We start from the raw sequence: 12,790 nt of genomic DNA on the forward strand, positions 1-12,790 counted from the left end.
TAGAATTCTCGTACGAACTCAGATTTTGACGGTACGCCCCTCCATCTGACCGGAAAAGAATTTCCTATATTCGTACGCGCGAATATTTAGGTGTTGACCTTGTTTAGGAGGTGAAAACGGCCCGACAGTGAAACTCGGGATGAATTCAAGAGGGATGTTGCGGGCCCGGGGTAGCATAGTCGCGCCGATTCCTCTATTCTCGTTCATGGAGCAAGAAGGAAACTTTATTCTGTACAAACTCTAGAAAATCCGTCCGTATGAAAAGAGGTATTCACCCTCTTCTGTTTTTATGTTGCTCGTCCGGATCCGTGCTTTCTTCTGCAGTGTCTCTGCAGTGGATTCCAAAATTTTCCAAACTACATCAAATTCTTGGGACGGGTGGATGAAATATATGCTCGGAAACGATCATGTTAGGGATAATCTTGGAGATTTTGGTTGCGTTGTCGGTCCATCCTCGACTTCAGGTTGTTCAGTGCCTGGACATTCTGATCGTGATGATGATGTGCTGTGAATGCTTGCATGGCCGAAAACTTCTGGAGCCACTGGATGAAATAGATGAGTTGGGAGACATTTCGTTACCGACGTGCTGCTATCAAGTCTTCAAGGACTTTGTTCCAACAGACATCCTTCGAACCATTTTCTGATCTTGGACTATCGTATGGAATGGGATGTGGTGAGCAGTCCCCGGTTATATTTCTGTTAGATCCGACGGCACGGCCGATGATGTATTTTATGTATAGCGGTAAAAGTGGTTCGATACTCAGACTTGCAAAGGACAAAATATAGACTTAAATTCTAAAACTAAAATAGAAAACTCACTAATAATTATAGCAAACACTGACAAAGTTGATATCAATATTAAAAGACAACTGAGGCTAAGATTCCACTATTTTCCAAGTTCAAAGTGATTTAATCCAATCTTTATATTTATGCAATTTTCTCGTTCAATTTGATTCTAAAATATTGCAACAAGTAGATTTTCAAAAGCAATAATTGTAAATATCAAGTATGAAGCATCAAATGTCTATAAACTAAGCATACTTCATCAAAATAGATCACAATCACTCAAGTAAAAATCATATTCAATTATAGCTCAAGGCAAATAATCATAATAATAATTGCAATAAATAGATGAAATAGAATATACCACTTCTTGTTGGAAAAATAGCTTCCTCTATCGCCTCAGCAATGGGGTTTAGCTCCTTGTATTAATCATGATCTTAAAATATTTGTTTATGGCTCAAAAGATGATTAAAAGGATGAAAAGTAATAACACAGCCGATTTGCAACAGCGTGAGTGTGTTACAGAATCTCTGTTACAAAGGAGAAATAGTAGCCAAAGACCTTAGGCAATCACAGTGATAAACGATAAATAGGTTCTGCTGTTGAATAGCGATATTTGTCTGCGACAGTTGCTTGTGCGTCTTATGTTCTTCGTGTTCTAGGTATTGCAGCAGCAGAAACAAAACTTCAACTTGTGATTTCAGCTTTATGTTCTCTCCTAAACTTCCCCAAAGTGTACGTAACCCTTCCTTGACCTATCCCTGCTCCTTTTATATCCCACAGGTCGATTAAACCTCAAGAAATCTTCGGTTATTCTTATTTTTCCTCCACCTCAAGTCTCGGGATTTCTTTCCCTGCTAAATCTTCTTTACTCTTTTAGATGAGCCGTATACACTCCAAATAGGCTAGGGAAATATTCTATCTCGAATTAAACCCAACAGAATCATGTAACTGCCATATATAAACTCACAAGAGCCCGTAATATCTTCTCCTCCTCTGTTTTGATTGATTCGAAGATTTGTTGCTATTTTTGCGAATCTGAGACACATACCAATCCTGTTTTGATGAATCAACTGAATCCCAATCCATCTCCACGTCAAACTTCGACTAAAACTAAGCCTAATCTGCAACATAACCCGATAAACTTCCGACGCCTCTGTTTGCTTCTCCCGGCTTATATAGCCCAATTCGTTTGGTCCAATCCCTTGTACCAACTCTGTTATGCTCCAAGAAGTCCAGCCCAAAAGAAATATGCAGTTGAATCTCTCCAAATCAGCCAAGAAATCCAACTCCAAATGTTGTTTCGCTGCTGCATTAATTCCCGCAAAAAAGATCTCGTTTGAATTGTGAAGAAGAAGAGGCGCCCCCTATACAGAGTAGGGGTGCTGATAGCAGTTGTCTAGGGGGTGCCCTGGTGGTGTCCCTTATCCAAAGTCTTGGGGTCCAAAATCACTTCCTCCGGGTGCTTTGGACAACTTTTCGAGCCGATTTTTCCAAAAATGTTTATTGGCCAAAAATAACTACACACACATAAAACACCATAATAAGTACAAAAATGAGCACTATCAATATATAAATTCGAGACAAATTAGACACAAAAATGTGTCTATCAAATACCCCCAAACCTATTATTTGCTAGTCCTCGAGCAAAGATAAAATAGAAAAATTAAATTCTAACTCACTGACGCAGGCATCGTCGATTGCATTTAGCGTATGCAATAAGCCTTTAAACCCCTAGGTGGCTCTAGTGGTCGAGTTATAGTCTCGGGAGGGCTTACCAGAGGTATACCCACAAAACCTTTATACTCCAGACCCTAGCTATCTACGCAGAACCTTGGAAAGCACTAAAGAATCTCCTTGGTTGGCATACTTATTGACTACAGGAGGAAGTACCCTGATGCGAAATTCCAATTGTTGTACACGAGTTTGCACTCAAGCATACTAAAATTCATATATAAGTGACAAAGCTCTACTCAGATGGTCGCACTATGGACATCAATATCCGGAGTCAAAACTAATCACATGGATAGATCAAGAAGATGGATATAGAGAAAAACATAGATGGTTTTGATGTTTAATAAGTGAACGGTGTTTCTCATATCTTCCTGAAGGCCTCCGCCAAAATGAACCTATCCTAATGGACTGAGATACTAGTCTGACTAATATCAACACAACTGGCATATACAAGGGAACTAGTGATTGATAATCCTAACTCTAGGTCAACACAGCTGGCATATACAAGGGTACCAGTGGTCGACTTTATTGAATTTATTCCGGTTGGTCAAATGGTCTGGTCTCAGTTTCTTTTTCTCTTTTCTTTTCTCCTTTTTTTTTTTTTGTATCTCAATCACTCTAATTCACCCTAGCATTGATAACAACTTGAATCGTGAGCCCCACCTAATCACTTAGAGTAACATAGTTTAAAAACAAAAATAAAATAAAAATAGAAGTGAAAAGGACTCAATGAGATATGGTGAAACTATCATGTTATTTCTAACACCTGAGCTCTGTGCTTTTGTGAATAGACTCTTCTAGATGTTTCCATCTAATCAGATTGGTTCCTCAACTCCTACAACCAAAATGCTTCCATCCACTTAGGTTGGTTAGTGTTATCCTTAATATGCATAAATTTCTAGGCTCTGGAGTTAATTTATTATAACAAAAAGTTTCCACCCCACCCCCAAACTTAAATCTAACATTGTCCTCAATGTTTCGAATGAAAGGAAAAGTACCAAAAATATAAGTAACATGAGGAAATAGTAAAGAGAGAGTTCGGAAAAATAGTACCTGGAAGTGAAACCAAAAACTGACAAAAATAGTATACAACATACAAATCGTCTCGATGGTCAATCAAGGGTAAACAGGGTCCTCCAGAGGGACCTCCTCAACATCACCTATAGGAAAAGACTCTAAAAAGGGCTTCAATCTCTGACCGTTAACCTTTGAAGAACTACTACCATATGATATCTCAATCTCAACAGCGCCATGAGGAAAAACAGTACGGACCACAAAAGGACCGGTCCACCGAGAGCGCAGTTTCCCGGGGAATAGATGCAATCGAGTGTCATACAGAAGAACCTTTTGACCTGGAGAAAATGACTTCCGTAAAATATTCTTATCATGCACAAGTTTCATTTTGTTCTTATACTCCTTAGCACTATCGTATGCATCTCTACGAATCTCGTCAAACTCATTGAGCTGGAGCTTTCTGTGAGCTCCTGCCTTGTCAAGTGAAAATTTTAGCTGCTTAATAGCCCAATAGGCTCTATTCTCTAACTCAACAGGCAAGTGACATGCCTTGCCAAATACTAAACAGTAGGGTGACATTCCAATGGGTGTCTTAAACGCAGTACGGTAAGCCCATAAGGCATCAGTAAGCCTCGACGACCAGTCTTTCCTATTGGGATTAACTGTTTTCTCTAAAATATGCTTAATTTCCCTATTGGAAACCTCTACCTGACCACTAGTCTGTGGGTGATACGGGGTAGCTACTTTGTGGGTAATACCATATTGTTTCATTAACAGAGCAAACAGTCTATTACAAAAGTGTGAACCCCCATCACTAATTATAGCTCGCGGTGTACCAAAACGTGTAAGTATATTTTCTTTCAAAAACTTAATTACGACCCTATGGTCATTTTTTTTACACGGAACCGCCTCAACCCACTTAGACACATAGTCTACAACGACAAGTATGTAAAGATAACCCAAAGAATTAGAAAATGGAGCCATAAAATCAATGCCCCACACATCAAAGACCTCAATCACTAAAATAGGGTTCAAAGGCATCATATTTCTACGGGAAATGGTCCCTAACCTCTGGCAACGATCACAAGACACACAGTGACTATGGGAGTCCTTAAACAACGAAGGCCAGTAAAAGCCACACTGCAATATCTTAGCAGAAGACTTATTAGCACTAAAATGACCCCCACAAGCATGTTCATGACAAAAGGAAAGAATACTGGACTGGTCACTCTCAAGTACACATCTCCTAATAATCTCGTCTGGACAATACTTAAACAAATAAGGATCGTCCCAAAAGAAATGCTTAACCTCGGCTAAAAACCTAGAACGATCTTGTTTACCCAAATGTTGAGGGGTTCGACCAGTAACAAGATAATTCACTATATTTGCATACCAAGGTGATTGGGAAACAGAGAATAATTGTTCATCAGGAAAGCTATCCCTTATAGGAAGGGAATCACTAGGGGAACTAACAACTAGCCTAGATAAGTGGTCTGCTACTACATTTTCAACACCCTTTTTGTCTCTAATGTCTGGAGAAAATTCTTGTAACAATAGGATCCACCTAATCAATCTAGGTTTGGTATCCTTCTTAGACAAAAGGTATTTCAAAGCAGCATGATCAGTATAGATTACGATCTTAGAACCTAATAGGTAGGATCTAAACTTATCCAAGGCAAACACGATGGCTAACAGTTCATTCTCGGTAGTTGCATAGTTCAACTGGGCATCATTCAGAGTTTTGCTAGCATAGTAAATCACATGAAGTAATGTGTCAACACGCTGACCTAACACGACGCCTATAGCATAATCTGAAGCATCACACATAATCTCAAAGGGTAGGTTCCAGTTAGGTGCCTGGACTATGGGAGCGGTAGTGATTAAAGTATTAAGCTTCTCGAAAGCTTCTAAACAAGCAAAGAGGTCTAGAAATCAAGCTAAAATCCTTAATGAATCGATGATAAAAACCTGCATGTCCTAAGAATGACCTAATGTCTTTTACGGTTTTTGGGACCTGTAAAGTCTTAATAAGGTCAACTTTGGCTTTATCTACCTCTATACCCTTTGAAGAAACAATGTGCCCTAACACAATTCCTGATTTAACCATGAAATGACATTTTTCCCAATTAAGCACTAAATTCTTTTCCTTACACCTAGTCAACACTAATGTCAAATGATGCAAGCACTCATCAAAAGATGAACCAAACACTGAAAAATCATCCATAAAGACCTCTAAAAACCGTTCTACCATATCAGAAAATATGCTCATCATACAACGTTGAAAGGTCGCAGGGGCATTACAAAGCCCAAAAGGAATGCGTCTATACGCAAAGGTACCAAAGGGACAGGTAAAAGTGGTTTTCTCTTGGTCTTCTGGGGAAATAACGATCTGATTATATCCGGAAAAGCCATTTAGAAAGCAATAATAACTATATCCAGCTAATCTCTCTAGCATTTGGTCGATAAAAGGAAGGGGAAAGTGATCCTTCCTTGTGACCTTGTTCAATTTTCTATAGTCAATACAGACACACCATCTCGTGGTCACTCGGGTTGGGATTAACTCATTGTTATCATTCTGGACTACAGTGATACCTGATTTCTTGCGAACAACCTGAACGGGGCTGACCCACTTACTGTCTGAAATTGGGTAGATAATACCCGCATCTAACAACTTAAGCACCTCTTTTTGAACTACCTCTTTCATGTTAGGGTTCAGCCGACGTTGCATCTCCCTAGAAGGTTTGGAGTCTTCTTCTAAATGAATCTGATGCAGGTAGGACTTATACCCTTAATGTCTGCTATAGTCCACCCTAAAGCTTCCTTATTGTCTTGAAGAACTTTTACTAGCCTACTTTCCTGATCACTATCCAAATCGGAAGCTACCACCACAGGTAAAGTCTCAGATGGTTCTAAAAATACATACTTCAGGGTATCTGGTAGTGGTTTAAGGTCCAACTTATGAGGCTCTTCTAAAGAAGGAATTAGGGTATTCTCAGAAACTGGTAATGGTTAGAACCTAGCTTTCCATCTATCAGTGTCTAACACAGGGGTAGAATATAATAGAGCATTCACCTCTTCAATAGTGCTATCGTCGTTAAAGTCTAAACCGAAATGGGATAGACAATTTTCTAATGGGTCTTCAGACAAGATGTTTGGTAATGACTCCTGAACTAAGGCTTCTATCATATTCACCTCTTCGACACACGTGTCATCTAGCTCATAAGGTAGCTTACTGACATTAAAAATTTTCATCTCCATAGTTATATTACCAAAAGATAAATTCATCACACCATTTCGACAGTTAATGATCGCATTAGACGTAGCTAAAAATGGGCGACCTAAAATCACAGGTATCTGGTTCTCTGGGTCAGGGAAAGGTTGGGTATCTAAGACCATGAAATCTACTAGATAAATAAACTTGTCGACCTCAATGAGAACATACTCAATAACACCTCGAGGAATTTTAACAGACCTATCAGCTAACTGCAGTGTCATCTGAGTAAGTTTCATTTCACCAAGTCCTAGTTGTAAGTACACATGGTACGGCAGTAAGTTCACACTGGCTCCTAAGTCAAGTAAAGATTTTTCTACCCGGTGTTTACCTATTGTACAAGCAATGGTAGGGGAACCTGGGTCTTTTTACTTTGGAGTTGTGGTGCTCTGAATGATTGAACTTACGTGACTAGCTAAGAAGGCTTTCTTATGGACGCTAAGTTTTCGCTTTCGTGTACACATATCCTTGAGGAACTTGGCATAAGTAGGAATTTTCCTAATTGCATATAATAAAGGAAGGTTTATGGTAACTTGCTTAAAAACCTCCAATATGTCATTAAAGTTCGATTCCTTCTTTGTTGGTACTAATAGCTGGGGAAATGGGGCTCTAGGAACAGAATCAGACCTCTCAGGAACCGAGTTGGCATCATCGGAAATTTTATCAGTCCCCTCAGCTAGTGGTCCTGAGGGATGAGATCCTGAGGGGTGAACTACAGTACTTTCACTATCGGTCATGGTTACCTGATTGTCTACTACTCTGCTACTCCTAAGGGTTCTAACAGCATTCAATTGATTCGATGGTTTTGCACCTACTTCATGAACTCCTCTAGGATTGGGATTAGTCTGACTAGGGAACCTTCCGTTATCTCTCTCACTTAAGGTCTTAGCTATTTGGCCGACTTGAAGTTCTAACTTAGCAAGAGTCTGAGCATTAGTTTGAAAGTTCTGCTTGGTTTCCTGTTGAAAACTAACTGGCTCTTACTAACATGTCTGGCTGTGCTAACATATCCTGGCTCTTTTTAATATACTAAGAGATTCCTCTAAGCTCGTCATTTTCTGAAGAGTTCTGAAACTGACCTGAAGAGTTCTTATCTGAACCAAAACCTGGGGGAGCATTAGAATTACTAAACTGACCTTGACTCTGGCCCTTAGACCACGAAAGGTTCGGATGGTTTCTCCAACCAGGATTATAGGTTTCTGAATATGGGTCAAACTTCTGACGGTTATCGAATCTAGTGTTATTATAGAGAGCATTGGCTTGCTCTTCATTATTCTGGCCTTCCCAAAAATACTCTAATCTACCACTAGTGTGACCCACTTCTAAATCTTCTAACCTTTTCGCTATAGAAGCAATTTTGGCATCTGATTCAAAGTTTCCTTCTACCCTATTAATGTTTCCTCTGCCTAGAAGAATTGTTTTCTGGGGTCCCCTATTACTTTCCCATTGTTGGGTCTTTTCGGCGATTTCATGCAAATATGTCATCGCATCATCAACTGTTTGGTTTTCAAACCTACCTGTACACATAGATTATATTGTGGTTGTAGTGGGATAATCTAAACCCTCATAAAGGATCTGAACTAACCTAACCTTTTCTAAACCATGATGAGGACATTGGGCTAATAAATAATTGAACCTTTCCAAATACCTATACAAGGATTCTCCCTCCTGTTGAGAAAATGTGCAGATTTGCGTCCTAATAGACGATGTTTTGTGCCTAGGGAAAAACTTGTTCAAAAAGGCAGATGTAAGTTGTTCATATGTTTCAATTGATCCGGAAGCCAAACTATATAGCCACGAATTGGCTTTATCTTTCAAGGAAAAGGGGAATAACCTGAGTTTCAAAGCATCATCATCAAGGTTTCTAATTTTTAGGGTACTACAAATTTTCTCAAAGTCCCTAACATGGAAATAGGGGTTTTGATTTTCTTTCCCTAAAAATATTGGGAGCAACTGTAAGGTCCCAGGCTTAAGTTCATAATTTGCTTCAATTTCAGATAACCTGATACACGAGGGACGAGTAGTCCTAGTAGGGTTCAACAAAGCTTTCAAAGTTGCCATTTCTGGCACTATTGGAATATCAGGGATTGTCTCCTCAACCGGACGTTCAAAAACGGAATCTTCAAGAATCGGACTTTCTAAATTGAGGTAATGGAGACGCTTAGAACTGCTAGGTTTCTCTTAAACAAATCTACCTAGGGCGTCTCTTTTACGTTCAGGCATGCAAAAGAATAAGGTAGGGAATTCTATGCAATCACAAAACAAGGCTGACTCAACCAAATCAAACCTATTAATTTCTAGCAAACAAAAAGCATGATGGCTCCACTTAGATTGTTTCTAGACCAGATTCTATTCTTTCGAAAAGGAACTCGTTACAATCTGCAAACCCCTCTGGAATCAATCCGAGTCAAAGTAAGTTGAATAGAGGCGAGGGAATCTCGGTGGAGCTTTGATACCCAAAGGCCTCACCGGTATTATAAGGCGGCGCAGTCACGCATTCAACTCACAGAAACCATCATGAACTTCGAAGTATGCTCAAAAGAGTAAACAATATTTTTCGAACGACTTTCCTATTAAGCTCGTTACCCTATAGGTCTCATTGTAGTCAAAATTTTAGGCTTAGGTTCGCGTTTAGTTTCTTTTTCCTAAGGCGGGCAAGAAGAGAACGGTGATGAAATCCGAACCCTTATCTTGTATGGCCAGTCCTTGCCCTTTACTAGGAAATTAAATCAGCCGTTTTCAAGTCCTCAACATATATGCAAACGAAGGAATACAGTAAACCCGCTGACAGGGGATTCGCGGGTGTTTCGAAAAACTTACCTCCGTACCAGACGGGCGAAGAACCGATGAAGTCGACTCGGGCCACAACTCCTATGTCATGTACGAACCCGAGGGGCCGAGGCGATATCGTAATCGCCGTCCTTCTCTGCACACAGTTTATATTTAAACTACCCTTCCGTAGGGTTTATAAATAATGTCCCAAAGTTTAAAGTCCAAAGTGTCCAAAAAGAAAAGAAAAATTATAAAAATAATAAAACCTAATACAGTTTTTTTTTAATAAGGAAAAATAAACAATACCCTAAGAAATAAAATAACTAAAAGAAACTGTCTTCTTTTCCGTTTTTTTCGCTTTAATCTTTCGCTCCGAGTCTTTATGCTTTAAGATCCAGTCTTTACGAAATCACCAAACTCCTTGGCTCAATTTTCTTTATGATCCAAAACCTGTAGACAAAAGATAAATACCCAAAAACGTAAAAAAGAACAAAAATAATAAAAACCTAACAAAATAAAAGAAAAATAAGTCTAAAACCCTAAAAGCAAATCCGTGTCGGCGGCGCCAAAAATTGATGTATTTTATAGATAGCGGTAAAAGTGGTTCGATTCTCAGACTTGCGAAGGATAAAATATAGACTAAAATTCTAAAACTAAAATAGAAAAGTCACTAATAATTATAGCAAACACTGACAAAGTTGATATCAATATTAAAAGACAACTGAGGCTAAGATTCAACTTTTTCCCAAGTTCAAAGTGATTTAATCCAATCTTTATATTTATGCAATTTTCTCGTTCAATTTGATTCTAAAATATTGCAACAAGTAGATTTTCAAAAGCAATAATTGTAAATATCAAGTATGAAGCATCAAAAGTCTATAAACTAAGCATACTTCATCAAAATAGATCACAATCACTCAAGTAAAAATCATATTCAATTATAGCTCAAGGAAAATAATCATAATAATAATTGCAATAAATAGATGAAATAGAATATACCACTTCTTGTTGGAAAAATAGCTTCCTCTGTCGCCTCAGCAATGGGGGTTTATCTCCTTGTATTAATCATGATCTTAAAATATTTGTTTATGGCTCAAAAGATGATTAAAAGGATGAAAAGTAATAACACAGCCGATTTGCAACAACATGAGTGTGTTACAGAATCTCTGTTACAAAGGAGAAATAGTAGCTAAAGACTTTAGGCAATCACAGTTGATAAACGATAAATAGGTTTTGCTATTGAATAGCGATATTTGTCTGCGACAGTTGTTTGTGCGTCTTATGTTCTTCGTGTTCTAGGTATTGCAGCAGCAGAAAAAAAACTTCAACTTGTGATTTCAGCTTTCTGTTCTCTCCTAAACTTCCCCAAAGTGTACGTAACCCTTCCTTGACCTATCCCTACTCCTTTTATATCCCACAGGTCGATTAAACCTCAAGAAATCTTCGGTTATTCTTATTTTTCCTCCACCTCAAGTCTTGGGATTTCTTTCCCTGCTAAATCTTCTTTACGCTTTTAGATGAGCCGTATACACTCCAAATAGGCTAGAGAAATATTCTATCTCGAATTAAACCCAACAGAATCATGTAACTGCCATATATAAACTCACAAGACCCCGTAATATCTTCTCTTCCTCTGTTTTGATTGATTCGAAGATTTGTTGCTATTTTTGCGAATCTGAGACACATACCAATCCTGTTTTGATGAATCAACTGAATCCCAATCCATCTCCACGTCAAACTCCGACTAAAACTAAGCCTAATCAGGAACAGAACCCGATAAACTTCCGAGCCTCTGTTTGCTTCTCCCGGCTTATATAGCCCAATTCGTTTGGTCCAATCCCTTGTACCAACTCTGTTATGCTCCAAGAAGTCCATCCCAAAAGAAATATGTAGTTGAATCTCTCCAAATCAGCCAAGAAATCCAACTCCAAATGTTGCTTCGCTGCTGCATTAATTCCCGCCAAAAAGAACTCGTTTTAATTGTGAAGAAGAAGAGGCGCCCCCTATCCAGCGTAGGGGTGCCGATAGCAGTTGTCCAGGGGGTGCCCTGGTGGTGCCCCTTATCTAAAGTCTGGGTGCCAAAATCACTTCCTCCGGGTGCTTTGGACAACTTTTCGAGCCGATTTTTCCAAAAATGTTTATTGGCCAAAAATACCTACACACACATAAAACACCATAATAAGTACAAAAATGAGCACTATCAATATATAGAATCGAGACAAATTAGACACAAAAATGTGTCTATCACCGAACATGTGAATGTATCTCTGTGGCGTGCTTTTGGAGTCTTCGATGCACATGTACGGCTTCGTGTTGAGAAATTCCCGCGGCTCGTAAAACTTCGACAGTAATGTTGAAATCATAAATAACCTGGTTGAGGGGGGGGGGGGGGGGGGAGGGGGTGAAAACGCCCCGTGCTGGTAGGCCCCATGTGTAACCTATTTTCATTGCATCGCCTTGAATCCACGTCCACGGGATTTGATACAAGATTATTGTACTCTTCTAGTTGCGACGCTGGGATGCTCAGAAATTACATGATGAAGTATTCTGGATAGTGAAGTGGTAGGAATGAGAGAGTTATGTTGTTTATCATGGCTCCCTCTGTTTCTTCAAGAAAATGTTTCAGCCGCGTCTCTGGAGTTATCTCATGAGTCTTTGATGGTCGTTGGGATGGATTGCGATGAGCAGTCCCCAGTTCTTTAGTTTCTGAAGTTGTTTTCCTCTGAGCATGCTTGGGATCCTCCGCGGCCTCGTAAAGTGTTGAAGGCGTCTTCTAGACAGAGAGGTGGTGATAATCTTGCGTTATACCCTTGAAGAGTAAATGACCTTGTTGTGGCTATGGCCTTTTCGTTGACTGTGTCTTCTGAGCTTTGACAGTGAAGGGATTCCGTGTATATCCTCAGTCCCCAAGTATGTTTTACATGTCTTCATATTTGTAGCGATTGCTGCTGCGGTGAAGCTCTGGCTGGTATCAACAAATGAGTGGCAACAGTTCTTGGTAGCAGATGTAATCAGAAGAGACTACATTGTCGTGGTAACAAAGTAGGTTAGCTGGAATTGTATGGGCATCCATGGAAGTAAAAGGATTGTTAGAGCATAGCTCGGTCGACCTCGCATGCTTGCTATATCAAGCATATTTGTCAATATTAGTGATCAAAACTATAAGTCTTGATTTCTAGCCTATTAGCTAAGTCTTGGACTAGGATAGGAAAAGTG

General features: G+C 39.3%; 1 pseudogene; it reads left to right on the forward strand.

Annotated features, from left to right (window-relative positions):
- The first annotated feature begins 8,399 nt into the window (after positions 1-8,399).
- On the forward strand, positions 8,400-8,499 carry LOC113300806 (annotated as a pseudogene).
- The last annotated feature ends 4,291 nt before the right edge of the window (positions 8,500-12,790 follow it).

This window comes from Papaver somniferum, chromosome 7 (assembly GCF_003573695.1).
Source record: "Papaver somniferum cultivar HN1 chromosome 7, ASM357369v1, whole genome shotgun sequence".
NCBI classification, from domain to species: domain Eukaryota; kingdom Viridiplantae; phylum Streptophyta; class Magnoliopsida; order Ranunculales; family Papaveraceae; genus Papaver; species Papaver somniferum.